Below are 16,093 nucleotides of genomic sequence, written 5' to 3'. Positions count from 1 at the left end.
GTGTAGAGGATTGGATGGATGGGACTGAGAAGATGGGTCAGTGGTTAAGATCACTTGCTGCTCTTGCTGCTGTGGTCCCAGCACCCACATAAGTGCCTACCGTCCAATCATCTGTAACTTCAGTATCAGGGATCTCACTCCTGACCTCCATGAACACCAGGCATGCACATGGTTCACACACAGATAGATATACATGCATGCAAAACACTCATACACATAAAAATTAAAAAATAATAGCTTTTAAAAACTGAACCATATGTGGTGGTATACACCTATAATCCCAGCACTCAGGGTACTGAAGGCAGAGGATCCTGAGTTTATGGATGATAGCCTGAGCTGACAGTATTCGTGTTGGCTCAGAATTCCAAGACCAAGTTCTCAGCACAAAGGTTTATTTGCCCCAGAGGGACAAAGGGTAGCGAATAAGAGACAAAGACAGGAGATAGAGGGAAAGGGGACAGGAACAAGGGAGAGGAAGCAGGAATATTTGTCCGAGAGGGGGACAAAGGACTGCCTCTGGAGAGAGAGGAGACAGATGTGCCCCATAGGAAAATGGCGGTGTACTAAAGGTAAAAGGGGAAACTCTGAATTAGGATGAGGTGTTTAATTGGGCATATTAATTAGGTGAGCCAAAGGGGGCTGGACTTCAGTACTTTGATAGCTGGGCCTCAGGAGGAAGTGGTCAAATAAGGGAATAGACCTTGGTGGCTATCTTTGGAAATGTAGTCTAACTGGTTTTAGCAAGGCAGAGGGAGTGGAGAAGAAGGGCAAGGCCTGCCAGAGCCTTGTTTGCTGTGCTTGGGCTGGCAAGAGTCCGTTCCTTCATGGGCTACATAACAAGACTCAAAACTACATGTTTTTAAAGTGTATTAGCTTTTTGTTGGATTTTGATTGCCTCTGTCAAATGGTAAAAACAAAATGCCTCTGGAGCACTCTGAGTTACTTCCTGCACATGGTGTAAGATAAAAGGTCTGAGTTCACATCTGAATCTTCACTAATCCCTGAGTTTGAAAACCTACCAGTGCCTGAGCTCAAAATCCCACCAATCCCCAGGCTTGCCCCAAGCTCAGGACTTGAAATCCTAATCTCTACCCGGAAATCTCTATCCTGGAAAACTCTTCCCCCAAGAAACCCTCTGTAAGACCTGTCTCCTCCTGAGTTCCACACTGCTTCTCTCCGAAGGAGAGGCAGCCACCCTCTTGTCTTTCCCAGGAAATCTCTTGTGTGAGGTTTGTTGTGCATAGTGACTTTGTGGTATTCCTTGGCTCCCAGCTAACTACCAGGGTACCTTTACCCTCAGAGCTGCAACACTTACTCAGATCTGTCTAGACCGTGATCACGTCACAGGTTAGGGCAGCCTGCTCTGTCATGTTCTGGCTGGTTTGTTTTTAATTTTGTTAGATATTTCAAAGGATCATTTTACTATTATTTATTTTTATAGCTTTAAAGATATATTGGTATTCTATGAAAGCAATACTAATTCCTTGAGTATTTTTAGGCAGAACCTCTTGAAAAACGGAAAGCTCTGCCACATGAAGGCTTTTGATGGGGAAGATTGGGCCACAGGGAGTGCGCGAGTCAGCCAGTAAGATCACGAGGTGAGTGGCCCAACTCTGTGGAGTCATTGGATTGTCCAGAAGAGGTTACCTGTTTCCTGCTGCCTCCATGTCTGAACCTAGTTGCTTCCCTCTCCCCTTACTTCAGAGTGACTGGGGCCCATGGCATTATCGTCAGAGAGTTGACGATTACTGTGTTATCTCCTGTCCTTCCGTTGATGGCCAAAGTTTGGGGATGTAGTGTACTTGAGCAACCGCCGCTCTCTGACTTCAGAGTTATCCTTTCTATCCTGGGTTGGTGCCGGTAAAGACTCCTGTTATCTTTTTCATTACATCATATGTATGTCTGCATCTCAAACCAGGCTGCTGGGGCCATGGGGCCTCAGCGTGGGCCAGAACTGAAGGATGATTCAGAGCCTTTAAGGGATGGGATCTAGTTAGAGGCCTCTGGGTCCCTGGCATGTGACGTTGGAGGGCATTGTGGAGCCTCTTCTGTTCTGGTTGCTTCCTGGGTGGGCATCTTGCTCACCACATGCTCCCACCATTGTATGCGGTTTCACCAGCCTTAAAATCAACCGAGACGATTGGCCCGAAACCTCCAAAACTTAGTCAAATGATTCTTCCTGTAGCTGTTTAATAGACTGGGAGGTGGGGTGGGGGCACCTCCTGGAGAAATGCCCGTCATCAAACACACACACACACACACGCACGCATGTGCACGCACGCATATACACACACGATTTTGGCATTTCTTCTTAAATTGCTCCGTGGAGCAGCCCCCTTTATGGTTTAAAGGAACCTCTTGGCATTCAGTCAGGATTGCAGTAAATTCATGGTTCACACTTTCAGGGTAACCCTGAGGGAAGTCCCCTTTTCTTCAAGACAAAAGAATCTGCTTATCCACATCTTCTTGGAGCTTTGTGTGTTGTTCCTCAGAGCAGTGACTGGCTCATGCTCCTGTTGTATGTATACAGAAAAATCCACGGCTTTCATACTAGATCTGATAGGCATTGAATGGGTTTCCATGTGGGGTTACATCATCTGAAACGAAACCTCTAGTCCTGCTGAAGATCAGGAGTGAGCCACGTCACATAGCAGGCTGTGGAGTTCCCGTGTTCACGAGAGTTTTGTAATGCCTTGGTTTTTTTTAATTAATTAATTAATTTATTTATTTATTATGTATACAATATTCTGTCTGTGTGTATGCCTGAAGGCTAGAAGAGGGCGCCAGACCTCTTTACAGATGGTTGTGAGCCACCATGTGGTTGCTGGGAATTGAACTCGGGACCTTTGGAAGAGCAGTGAATGCTCTTAACCTCTGAGCCATCTCTCCAGCCCCGGTCAGCCCCTGTCAGCCCCTGTAATGCTTTAATGTTTTAAGCATGATTCAGGTTGTAGTGTTTTGATAAATACCATTTACCAAGTTGAGAACTTCTCTCCTATTATTGCTAATGAAAAGATTTAATCAGAAATTTGTACTACTTGCCCGGTGATGGAGGCATAGGTAGTAGGATCTCCTTGAGTTCAAGGCCAACATGGTCTATAATGCTAATTCCAGGACAACCAGAACTGTTACACAGAGAAACTTGTCTTGAAAAACCAAAGTGGGGTAGTGTTTGGGGAAAGAAAGAAATTTGTACTATTTGTTTATTAAGTAAAAAAAATTAACTGTTCTGCTTTTATTTGAAGATTTAACACATACAGATTCATGTAGCCTTTATGCTGATCAGGAGGCAGGAAAGTTCTGTCACCTCAAGGAACTCAATGCAAACCCACTGTTATCACATCCTGGGCTGTATTCTCTTTTTGAGAATGCCATTAATAGAATTGTCCACATATAACCTTTGCAGTTTGATTCCTTCACTCCTGAGTATCTGTGAGATGTGTCTATTGATTACATCAATACCCATCATCTAAATACAGAATGGTATTTCCCTGTGTGAACACAGCTGTTTTCTAATAATCCGATGTTATGTTTTCATTTCAGTTGTTTTAACTTTTTAGGTTTATCTTACGTGTATGTTTTGTTTGTGTGTATGTATGGATTTGACCAACTTGTGTGTGTGGTGCCCATAGAGGCTAGAAGGCAGCCCCGGGTCCTTAGAACTGGAGTTACAGACCATTGTGAACCACTGTGTGATTGCTGAGAATTGAGCCTGTGTCCTCTGGAAGAGCAGCCAGAACTCTTAACCACTGCCCTCTCTGGTCTTTCCAGTCTCCAGAGTGTCTTTTTCGTCCATTTATCATATGGCTACGTCTTTTGTGCAGTGTACATGTTCAAGTCCCTCCTACTTTTGAGTTGCTTGTTTTCTTACTATTGAATTTTAAGAAATCTTCGCATATTCTGAAGGCATTTCGGTAAGTGATTTGCTAATATTTTTTCCTCATCTCCACTTGTCTTTGATTTTTTTCTACCCTTGACATTTCTGATAGATCTTTCTCTAATAAAGTCATTTATTTATAAGTACATATTTCTTGGATTCCTTTGTGGATTTTTGTCATGTCTAAGATCTCTGCCAAATGCCAAGTCATAAAAGTATTTATCTGTTTTATCCCAAGTGTTTTATAGCTTTATGCTTGCTACTTATATATAATATATCTTGACTTAATGGTATAAGGTGTGAGGTTTAGGTAAAAGTTTTGTTTCCTATCTGTGGATACCAGCTGTTGAGAAGACTGTCCTTTCTCTTTGTGTTGCTGTGAAAGACCCAAAGGTTTTGTGTTTACGTATGTTTCTGGCCTCCGATCCCTGACCTGTCTGTTCCTTCCCGAATACCTCGCTGTGGCCTTGGTAGTTGTGAACTATGAAATAATGATTCTTCCAACACCATTAAGCCACATCCTCAGCCTCTTTTATAAAATTATCACCATTGTTATTAACTGATATGTGTGAGACAGAGTACAGATTGTACATGCCACAGTGTACGTGTAGGGATCAGAAGACGCTCGCAGGGATCAGTTCTCTCTGTCATGTGGTTCAGGGGATCCAATCCCAGTCATCGGGCTTGGTGGCAAGTGCCTTTATCTGCTGAGCTATCTTGCCAGAATCTATTTGCTTTGTTCTGAATTAAGAAGAAAACATTCTCCTTAATTACTACAGTCGTACATATATAAAAGTTTATGGAACTGCACACTGAAAATCAGGAGCTGGAGAGATAGCTCGGTGTCTAAGAATAAATACTTGCTGCTATTGCAGAGAACTGGAGTTCAATTTCTAATACATCAGGGGACTCACAACTGCCTGTAACTCTGACTCCAGGGGATCTAATATTATCTCCGTATATATACACAAAGACAGATAGACACACAATATATAAATAAAATATTTTTTAAAAATCAGGTTTAATATAATTTTTTAAATTTAAAATATAACATCTACAGGTGAAGTGAACAATTGGAAATAATTTAAAATGTAGTTTCAAGTCAGGTGAGATGGTTTATCTTAGAGATGGTCACTCGCTGCCAATCCTGACCACTTGAGTTTGTTCCCTGAGCCCCATAGGTGAAATGAGAGCAATGACCCCCACGTGTTGTCCCTAGACCTCTGCGTGTTCACTGCACTTGTCCTCTGACCTGTGTGTTCACTGTGGAACTTGTCCTTTGACCTCTGCCTGTTCACTGCAGTACTTGCACCCATGTGCCGTCCTTTGACCTCTGTGTGTTCACTGCGGTTCTTGCACCCCCATATTCATACATACACCATACACACAAAAATAAATGTTTTTAAAAGAACCACAGTATCATTTATATTAGCAGTAAAGGGGTGCATAGATGTAAATCTTGCAAAACATAAACAAGATCCACACAAGGAAAAGTGTAAAACTTTGATGAAAGGAGTGAAGGAACTAAGTAACTGTATAGCTATTCCATGTTGATGGATAGGGAGACTCAATACTGTTGGAATGTTGGTTTTTTCCAACTTCTATAAAGCCAGAAAATCCTAAACAGAATCCCAGTAAGTGTGATGTGGATATTGCAATAGTGCTAGTTTCCAGCTTCACAGGATCTGGAATGTGTGAGGTCTGAGGAAGTCCACATATCCAGAGATGAGCTGGAGCTGAGCTCTAGACGGATCTCTGGTGTTAGATAAAAGCCGGCACTCCTTGGGAACCTGTGGAACTCCTCAGAAGGAATCCCTCCTCCCAGATACTGTTGGCCTTATAATCTGCATGATTCTGGTTCTCTGCCTGTCTGGTTCTCTCTCTGCGCTTTACCTCTTTCCGTCTCCCCATTCTCCCCTGCTCTCCCACTTCCCCATCCCTGGCCAGGACCAGTCTGCTTTCTTTTCTCTCTGCTCTGGGTTCTCCCAGATGCCTCTGGATATTTCTCTCTCTTTCCTACAATAAAATTTTTTCCCTAATGGAGTCAGCAGTTTCTTCTTTGTGCCTATGCTGATGGAGTCATCTAGGAGTCAACCCTCCAGGCATCACCTATGGGGGTTTGGTGAGCCTCTGGCAATGCCTGTAGGGGGATAGATTAGGATAATGGAGGTGGGAAGACTCATCTTTAAACTGGGCAGCACCATTCACTGGGCTGAATAAAAAGAAGAAAAAGAGCTGTCTGCTTTCTGATTGTGGATGTGATATGACCAGCTGCTTCAAGTTTCTGCCTCATTGACACCCCTGTCACAGTGGACTGTACCCCTGAACTGTGAGCCAGGATAAACCCATTCTCCCTTAAGTTGCTTTTATCAGGGTATTTTTTTCACAGCAACAAGAAAAGAAACTAAGGCATGCCAAACTGTCTGGGATTCATAGTCAAAGCCAAAAGACACAGAATAAGATGTCCAAAACTGAAATGGAAGAGTGAGCTTGACTCCCCTGATTTAAAGTAATCAAGACAGTGTAGTATTGATAAAAGACCAAACATATAAATGGAATGGAACAGATTTGAATACAGACTGTTAGGAACATAACAAGAACCATTTTGTGTAACTCAAAAGCCACTTTATGTGACTTGGAATAATATAATGCCATAGCATGCTGCCAGGTAGCTTTGGTAAGAGGTAGGCTGGTGTGGGAAGTCCTTCTGTATTTGTGTTGCTTTTATTGGTTAACAAATAAAGAAGCTGCTTTCGGCCAATGGCTTGACAGAATTTAGCAAGACTGGAAAAGATAGAGAGTAGCGAGTCAGGGAGAAGCCATGTAGCCCCACCAGAGACAGATGGATGGAACTTTACCTGGTAAGCCACAGCCACATGGCGATACACATATTAATGGAGATGGGTTAGTTTAGGATATAAAAGTTAGCTAGCAATCCGCGTAAGTGATTGGCCAAGCAGTGATTCAAATAATATAGTTTCTGAGTGACTAAGGGAAATGAACTTGTGGACTCCAACAACAGTGGCCCTTAAAAGCAAGCTCCAGGCAGACCACCCCGAAGGTCAAATAGAAGATTAGCCCAGGACAGGCCTTGACATACTAGTGAAGTAAGCCCAAGGTGCTGTGGCTGTGATAGTGAACCAGCTCGGGGCTGTGAGCTGCTGTCCAATGAAATGATAGAAAAATTGAACCTTTGGGAATGGTCTCTAGGATTGCACTGCTGTACTCCAAAGACACAGCTTCTCTAGCCTCATTGGCGATACCCATCAGCAAGAAGACTTAAGACGCTGTGTGTGGTCCTGGCCTTAGTGTCCAGTGGACTCCAGCATTGTCCCTGGACCCACACAAGCCTGCCTAGGCTCTCAAAGACTTCCTGGGACCTTCATCAGGGCCATCCTCTCAGCCTGCCGCAGCTGAATCACGTCGGAAGTGGGCTGAGCCTGCAAGGTTCTGAAGTGTCCTCACTAGAAACTAGAAGTGTCCCCAGTGTCACGGCCACCCTCGTCCAGCAAGGATGACGCGACCACCGGAGCTTTTCTTGCATCAATTTTCAGGACTTTATTTACAGCAATCTATCTCCTTCTCCTTCTCTTTCTCTCCTCTCTCCCCGGGCAAACCTCTCCCAGCCCTTAAGTAGGCATGGGCTGCCAACCCCAAACTGTCAGGTGGGCACTGCCCATAGGTTCACGCATATGCAGGCAGCTGATAAACATTGTGTGATCATAGCATAGGTCAGGCCTTAGCCATCTCAGGAGTTGATTATACATCTCCATCAGGTGTGACACCACGCAGCTTGCTATACCCCAGCAGAACTCTGCAGCAGCTTTTCTGCCCGAACAACTGTTCCCTGCTTAGTGATATATCTGTTTAAATTTTATATTAGCGTTATATTATTATAAGGAATGTTTGTGTGGTACATGTAGCATATACAAAAGACAGATCTTGTGTGGACAAACTAATTGCTGAGCGCCTCGTAGCCCATAGCTCCATTCTCTCCACACAGACCCATAAAGGCAGTGGCAATGAGGTTTGGAATGTAGACTTTTAAGAAGAACAGGATAACCACTTTCTAAAAAGTAAAATTCAACACCGTTCTCACATCTCTAAAGTTAGATCAGATAGATCATCTTTAATCTGAAACACAAAACTATATAATCTCTAAAAGATAGCACGAGAGATTAAAAATCTGGTGTCCTTGGGTTGCTTCCTGAAAACCATGAGGGGAGCAGCTTCTGCCTTATACTCTTCCTTATGTATCCAATCAAATCTCAGTCTAAGAGTGATGGATCCAGACAGTCTTGGACTGAAATTTCTGGATCCAAATTTAATCTATTACTCTGTCACTCACAGTAATGAAGATCTCAAGACCCAAATTATTTGAAAACTTACATTCATGCAGGACACTGACTAAATATTTATAGTGCTTTTCATAGTTACCATAACCTGGAAACAACAAAGATATTCAAGAGTGAGTGAATAAGAATACTGTAGTCTGCTGCACAGACTCACAATCAGACATCAGATGGAGCTCAGGGAAGGAAGGATTGTAGGAGCCATATGGGTCAAGAGGGGACACCACAAGAAAACCCACAGAATCAACTAACCTAAACTCAAAGAAGCTCACAGAGACCGAACCAACAACAGGGAACCTGCATGAGACTTATGTAGGCTTTCTGCATATATGTTACATTTGTGTAGCTTGTGGGACTCCTAACAGTGGGAACGGGCTATCTCTGACAGTTTTTGTTGACCTCCCTGGGAGGCCTGTCCTTTAATGAATAAAAATGAGAGGAGTGGATGGGGTGGGGCCAAAGGGGAGGTGGGAGGAGCAAGGAGGAAAGGAAGGAGGGGAAACTGTAGTCAGGATGTTTTAAAAAAACTAATAAAATCATTTAAAAATAACTAAACAATGAAAAAACGAATAAAGATTGATTATATTGAGGTTAGTATTAGAAAAATAATCTGTAGCCCATCGGATAATTAAACACTATTCAACAGTAAAAAGAAACGAGGAAGTGCTGGAGGGATGGTTCATGCTTAAGAACACTGCTGTTCTTTCAGAGGACCCAAGTTCAGTTCCTAAAAGCCCAGCTCCAGGGGATCCAAGGCCACTTTTTGGCCTCCACAGGCACACACACACACACACACACACACACACACACACACACGTACACAGAGAAAAAAATAAAATACCACAAATATGGCTCAGTGACAGAGTGTATGTTTAGCATGCACAAGACCCCAGGTCCAGTCTACTTTACCATAAAGGAGAAAGTAGGAGAAGGAAGGAAGAGGAAGGCGTAACCAAGCCTCTCCTCTCAATTAGCTTAAATGCATATTACTAGCTAAAAGAAGTCAATCTGAAAGCATATATATGTTAGTTCAACTTAATGACATTCTGGAAATAGGTTGATGACTTAAAAAGATGGGGGTGTGTGGATGGTTGCTGGGGTCTTAGGAGGGGAGGGAAAGAAAATCTTATGTAAATTAAGGACTCACTTTAGTCAGTGTCCTAACTGGCTCATTGTCGGGCTCGGAGGAAGCCCCGGGTGTATTGTTGCCGTGGACACAATCATGACAAGGACCAGAGCCTTGGATCCATGGGAAACTGACAAAGATATTCCCCATATTGGTCAGACTCAAAATTGGCAAAGCCTTCTCTTTTTTGGTCCAAGTAACCCTGCATGTTTACAAATTATTGATCAGTGTGTATCAAAACTAGCAGCTGCAGATTCCTCTTCCCAAATGTTTGCGTCTGAGATTGCTTGCCTACAGACTCCTACCAAGATTAGCTAAACTCTCCCCCTGTGCTGTACATAGTAAGCCCAGCAGGTTCTGGGTCGTGGTGACAGCAGATCCATCAGACCACACACAGCCTACCTGACCCCAGGTTTTCTATACATGTCTGTTTCCCTGTCCTTTCTTCATTTTCTTTCTTCCAGAGTAAGATATCCGGAAAGGTTGTGGGTTTCTGTTTTTAGCTGCTGTTTTGTGATTTGTTTGTTGTTGGGTTTTTTTTGTTTTTTTTTTTTATTTGAGACAAGGTCTTCCTATACAGATCAGTGTGGGCGTAAACTTAAAACAATTCTCCAGCCCCTGGCTCCCAAGAGCTGGCATTGACAGCACATAACCAGAATGCTCAACACTTGGGTGAGTTCTGAAGATCCATAAGGAGTCAGAATGGGAGCAGCACTCCAATCTTAAGTCTGTCTATCCAAGTAACCCTTTGCCAACATTGTAGACTCAACACTTCCTACTGTTCCAAAATGACTAACCCATATGTAGAAACCCTGGCCACTTCAAATGCTTGTGCCCAGCCGTTTCACTTGGTGTCTAATAACTCAGGCCTCCATTCAAGTTGTGATTCTGTTACGGTCACACAGCTCCTGCCACCTCCATACAAACTTCTGCTGAAGTTCCTGCCATGGAATTCCCCTGCTTTTGACTCGTACAGGTGCCTCTCACTTGCCAGTCTGTTGCTGTTCGCTCTTCGTATACCCTGCCAGTCAGACTACTTGCACAACTCTGAGCCCTGAGGTTACAGTTACAGGCACCAGGCTTGCCTCCAGCTCATAGATTCCCTTATTCCTTCCCCAAGTCTTTGGTATGTTGGGACTATGAGTGTTTAACTCTAGCACCTTCCAAGCTATGTGAGTCTGAGTTTTGGATGAGGTTTCACCCCCTGACATTATCAAAGTGACCTGCATTGAGTGACTTCAAAGTATTTCCAGTGCCCTTGAGCTACCAGAACACACTTAAGCAAGTCCAATTCCAAATTCTGGCCCAGTTTCTGCTCCCAAGTGGGTAAAATCTTCTTTTATGTATGTGGGTATTTACTTGTATATATATTTGTGGACCACATATGTATCTGGTGCCTACAGAGGTCAGAAAAAGGTATCAAATCCCTTGGAACTGGAGATACAGATAGATGTGAGCCCCCAGGTGGGTGCTAGGAACCAAACTCGGGTCCTGTGCACGAGCAACAAGTGCACTTAACCTCTAAGTCATCTCTCCAGCCACACGTCATCAAAGCCTCTGCCAACCTAGGAACGGACCAGAACTCTGAAAACTCCTTATATAAATACCAGGTCTGTTCCACGTATTTCCCACACCAGGGTTCTGGACAGAGAACCCAACATGCCCTTTTACCTTTGAATTTTCTAAAATTAGATTGCTTTTTTTCCCCTCTGTCATTTCAGGATGCTGGAGAAAGGAAACAACAGCAGAAGCCGTATGTTAAAATAAGATGGGTGTTGGAAGGGTCTTGGACAAATTAATGATAATAAAGCCCACCCCTCTTCTATTTGAAAAGGCAATCAGGTCATGTCTGCCCAGTTACAGCTGCTCTATCTGTATACCATTCTGGAAATTAACACCTACAACAACAGCTGCCTGTGAGTATGGTAAATCCTAAATTGGTGTTTAAATACATCACTAGGGGAGGAGTCTCTTGCCAGAAGAGCTAAACACTTGCCCTAAGCCCTCTAACAATGGGTAAGACTGGACTAGGATTACTGAGGATGCAGTGGTGGGACACTCGGGGCACCGACTTGCTTCAGGCTGAAGCCTACATGTCTCCACTACCTGCTCCTCCAGTTACCCAGATCCTAGCTGCAGTTAGTGTGCTCAAGGCCTGGGTCTAAGCCCCATGGGTGGAGAACCCACTGAGAGGCGCAGCAGTATGTCAGCCTCTCAGCAAAGGCTCAGAGTAATCACCACGGCAATTAGAATTTACTGGATTAATGTTCTTACTGTGCTCTGTTTCTCCAACCCCTTTTCTCCATGTTTGCTCTTGACAGTTGCTTGCTTCTTGCTTCTCTGTTTCCCTTTCTCTGTTTTTCCAGTTTGCTTCATTCAGAATAGAGTTCCCATTAGTACTGTGGTAAATTTCAACTCTTCTCAAAAACTTGTCTCCCTGTAACCATTTCTACCTTGTGCATCTGGAAGGGGAAAACTAAGGAAACAGACCTCTCCCAGCTATCCATCTTCCTGGTAACTACAGCCCTGTGGGTGGCTGAACACCAGCACCTGTACTGGGCTGTACTTCCCATTTTATTTCTTTCACTGCCTGCTTCATGTTATTTATGTTAATTGAGTTGAATAATATCTTTTCCAGCCAGTAATTTGTTCTTGTTGTTGTTTGTGTGTTTTGACGTAAGGTCTCACTATGCAGTGTGAACAAGAACTCCCAGGAAGGAGCTGTGTCTACAGACTAATTGACTAATTAGAGCTGCAGTAATGTGGAAAGATTGGAATACTATATGTCCAGATGCTTAGCACCTTGCCAGGTAGCTTTAGGCCCAGGAACAGCCATTTCTTGTCCACCCTTCTTGTAGCTTACATCCTACGACTGATAGAAAATTCTCTGGAAATCTATCGCCTCCTTGTATGACTTGCGTCACAGAACCCAGACCAGGAAATGAAGAAATGACAGGCACATGGGTACACATGCTGGGACGGGGTGGTCGAGGCTCTGGGAGGGAGAAGCTGCAGCCCCTCACGCACAATTGAACCAGGAGGTGTTGTTGCCTGTGGTTGAACAAGGAAACAGGTTTAGCTAGTCTTGGTCAGGAGCAATCTTCAGGCCACACAGGAGAGGGTGGGGAAGCTACAGTAAACAACGCACACGCTGTGAACACTCCCGGAGCCAGACGAAGGCTTTGCCACTCTCCCGGGGCTGACACATCAGGGTCCTTGACGCGGCTGTGCCCATGTCAACAATATACATTTACTCAGGAATTCCCTTACTTCCTACAGAAATCTATGAACTTGATAGAGCATTCCACCAATCCCAAAACCAAGAATGGAGTCGCACGGCATCTGAGGCCCTTAGAAGAGCTGTCCCATCTTTCTGTAACTGCCACTCTATGCACCCACCAATGCACTTTAAACTTGACCTGATTTATGACTTTGTTTTTTAAAATTATGAAACTGCTTCCTTGTTGGAACATGGAATTTGAGGTAACCTAAATCTGTTCCCAGGTCACGGTCACTTATATTTGACTCTCAAACTTTATTTTTCTCTAAGGTTAAAGCAATACACACACACACATACACACATATACATACTGCTTATATTGCAATATATATTTGCATTGACAGTAGCCCAGGCTCACTTTGAGATTGGGATTCTTCTGCCCTGTCATCTAGAGTACTGGGATTATTCTTACCATCCCTGGCCAGTTAGTGAATTTTTTTTAAATAAATATTTATTTATTATGTATACAATATTCTTTCTGTGTGTATGTCTGAAGGCCAGAAGAGAGCACCAGACCCTATTACAGATGGTTGTGAGCCACCATGTGGTTGCTGGGAATTGAACTCAGGACCTTTGGAAGAGCAGGCAATGCTCTTAACCGCTGAGCCATCTCTCCAGCCCCCCAGTTAGTGAATTTTTTAAGGAAACCTTCAGTCCCAGCACTCAGGAAGTGAGGCAGGAGGATCTTTATGAATTCAAGACCAGCCTGGTCTCCATAGTGAGTTCCAGACCAAACAAGACTGCATAGTGAGATCCTATCTCAAAGGAAAAAAGAAAAGAAAAAGAAACTGAGAAAGATAAAGAAAAAAAGAGAAAGTGAAAATTTAATTTCAAAACTAGGTGACCGAGCCCTGTATATAAAAGCAAAGAGCCTTTCTTTATTCTTACACAGGTTTGCAAACTCAGACTCTCCATGTATCTAATGTATTGGAGCGGTCGAAGAGCCATGAGCTCAGTTGAGGTTGGGTTTTTTATAGTAGCAAAGGTAGGGGTGAGGGGTTTCTAAGGTCCAGGACCCCCGACTGGCTGACATTTGTCTAGGGGTGCCCTGGTGAAAAGTGATGGGCGCATGCATTGGCAGGTGATCCTATCTACAATGTTGGAATGCCAGAGGCCTCCTCCTTGGTGAAAAGGCGATGGGTGTGTGCTGGGCTAAGGTGGAGCACGGGTGGTCTCAGTTTGCGGTCTTTCTTAGAATTAGGTAATGCCTTAGGGTAAACTGAGACTCAGGCCTACCTTGAGCTTGTCATAGTTGGGTCCTACAGACGCCAGCTAAGACTCCTAGCAGTAGTGGGGAGAGTGCCTGGACTGGCCTTCCCTGTAATCGGATTGGTGGCTACCCAAACTGTTATCATAATCGGATTGGTGGCAACCCAAACTGTTATCATAATCGGATTGGTGGCTACCCAAACCGTTATCATAGAACCTTCATCCAGTAACTGATGGAATTAGATGCAGAGATCTACAGCCAAGCACCAGACTGAGCTCTGGTTCTGAACGATCTTAACAGTTTCCAGGAGAGTCGGACAGGAATTTTATAGAATGTTAAGTGAAATGGATTAATAAAAATGCTGCGGATCCCCAGTGGCAGGAAGGAAGACCTGCCTGCCTCAGTGGATGGGGGAAGGAGTGGGCGTGGCTTGTCTCTTAAAGAGACAGAACAGATCATTACATTAAGCAACTAGGTTGGATTGCAAGGTTTTCCAAATGATTAGACTGGGTATTCCTGAGGAAGAGCTTAGAAGTAACTAACATGCCCTTAGAGCTCAGAGGAACAGGTTGCCGGGTGCTGCTGGAAGACGAGAAGTGTCAGAGAAACTGGAAGGAAGAGCTCAGAGGAACAGGTTGCCGGGTGCTGCTGGAAGAGTAGAAGTGTCAGAGAAACTGGAAGGAAGAGCTCAGAGGAACAGGTTGCCGGGTGCTGCTGGAAGAGTAGAAGTGTCAGAGAAACTGGAAGGAAGAGCGCTTCAGCGGGCTGCACACACACTTAGACTTTTGTCTGAGGGCCAAAGCTTAATTCTTCATTTTAGTTTTTCTCTCTGCTGGATTTTCTTTGTTTTTCCTTTATCCCTTTTATGCCACCTAAGACAAAGATTTCTGTGCAAGAAAAGATTACCTTGTAGGACCCAGCCATGACAAGCTCAATAGAGGCCTGAGTCTCAGAAGTTTACCCTGAGGCAGTACCTGGTTCTGGTAAAGACCACAACCTGAGACTCCCAGGCACCACCAAGGAACAGACCAACCAAAGAAAATTCCTAATCATTGTAGATAGGATCACCTGCCGGCACACACCCTGTTAATGTACCTTTTCTGGGTTTTGCCTTTAAATAATGCCCTCTAGAAGGACAGGGCACTTCCTCTTGCCGCTGCTGCACCAGTTGATGAGGTCCCTGCCAGCTTGTATTGTGCACACAATAAACCTCGCTTTTGCATTTCAGTGGGTCTGTCTCCCTGGTGGTCTTTTGAGGTCCTCACGGACTGGGCATAACAACCTCACAACCGTAAGTTACATATTTTCCAAAAACAAATTAAAATCTTTACATAAAAAAAATAATAAGATCACAAGTTACATGTTTTTCTTAGAAGCTCACAAGCAGTTAAATATTTTCCTTTGTATTAATTTTCTCACCATAACATCTTCACCTCAAAACAATGATTCTTTTATTACTGATTAACAAAGGTTTAAGCAAGCCAAGTGTATTTCCGCAGTTCCTTTGTACTGGCAGGCAGCTGTTTGTGGCTTCAGTGTAGCGGGTTTCTTTCTTAATTCCACTCTGGAGAAACTTTAAACCAGTGGTCAGCTAGCCATCTATTTTTCTTTACACACAATAGGGTCATTTAATTTACTTTCACAACTTTGTTTTTTCAAGGTGCACACCAGGCCTGTGATTAATTCTGTAAGCTGCATGACCAAGGGTGTAGGGGCACAACTGTTTTCTTTGATCATCAGCCTGTTTTTCCACAGGCAGAATTCGTGCGTCTATAATTTCTGGCCTCTGCAAAAGCTCACAGCTAACAAGGGGAAGGTAACTTTCAGCCTATATTTCCCTTTTATGTATCTCTTATTGGAGCAATTGGCAGAATAACCTAAATCATGTTCCTAATCATCTTTACTGTCAAAAAGTCCAATTAAGTCATAGGTCTAACTAATCAACTTTTCTTATAAAAATTATCTTTATTATGATCTGTATGTAAATTTCCCAGTGAGGAGTGGGATTTTCCCAAGAAGAAAGTAATCACACCTTACCAAATGCTGGAGGTGCACAGCAAACAGAGAGAAGCACAGCAAAAGCCAGGGGCTTTCTGGAACACACCCCCTCCCGCGGCCCCCCGGGGCTTCGCCTCTCTAGGACGCAGCTAGAGTAGCTTTGTTATCCTCTGGGACGGCTTTCCACAAACTCATTGCTCCCTGAAGTTCCTCTGACATGTCCCCCGGCAGCCAGAATCAGTCTGTGCTG

Source organism: Microtus pennsylvanicus, chromosome 12 (genome assembly GCF_037038515.1).
Source record: "Microtus pennsylvanicus isolate mMicPen1 chromosome 12, mMicPen1.hap1, whole genome shotgun sequence".
Classification (NCBI taxonomy): Eukaryota; Metazoa; Chordata; class Mammalia; order Rodentia; family Cricetidae; genus Microtus; species Microtus pennsylvanicus.
This window is presented reverse-complemented; position numbering follows the sequence as displayed.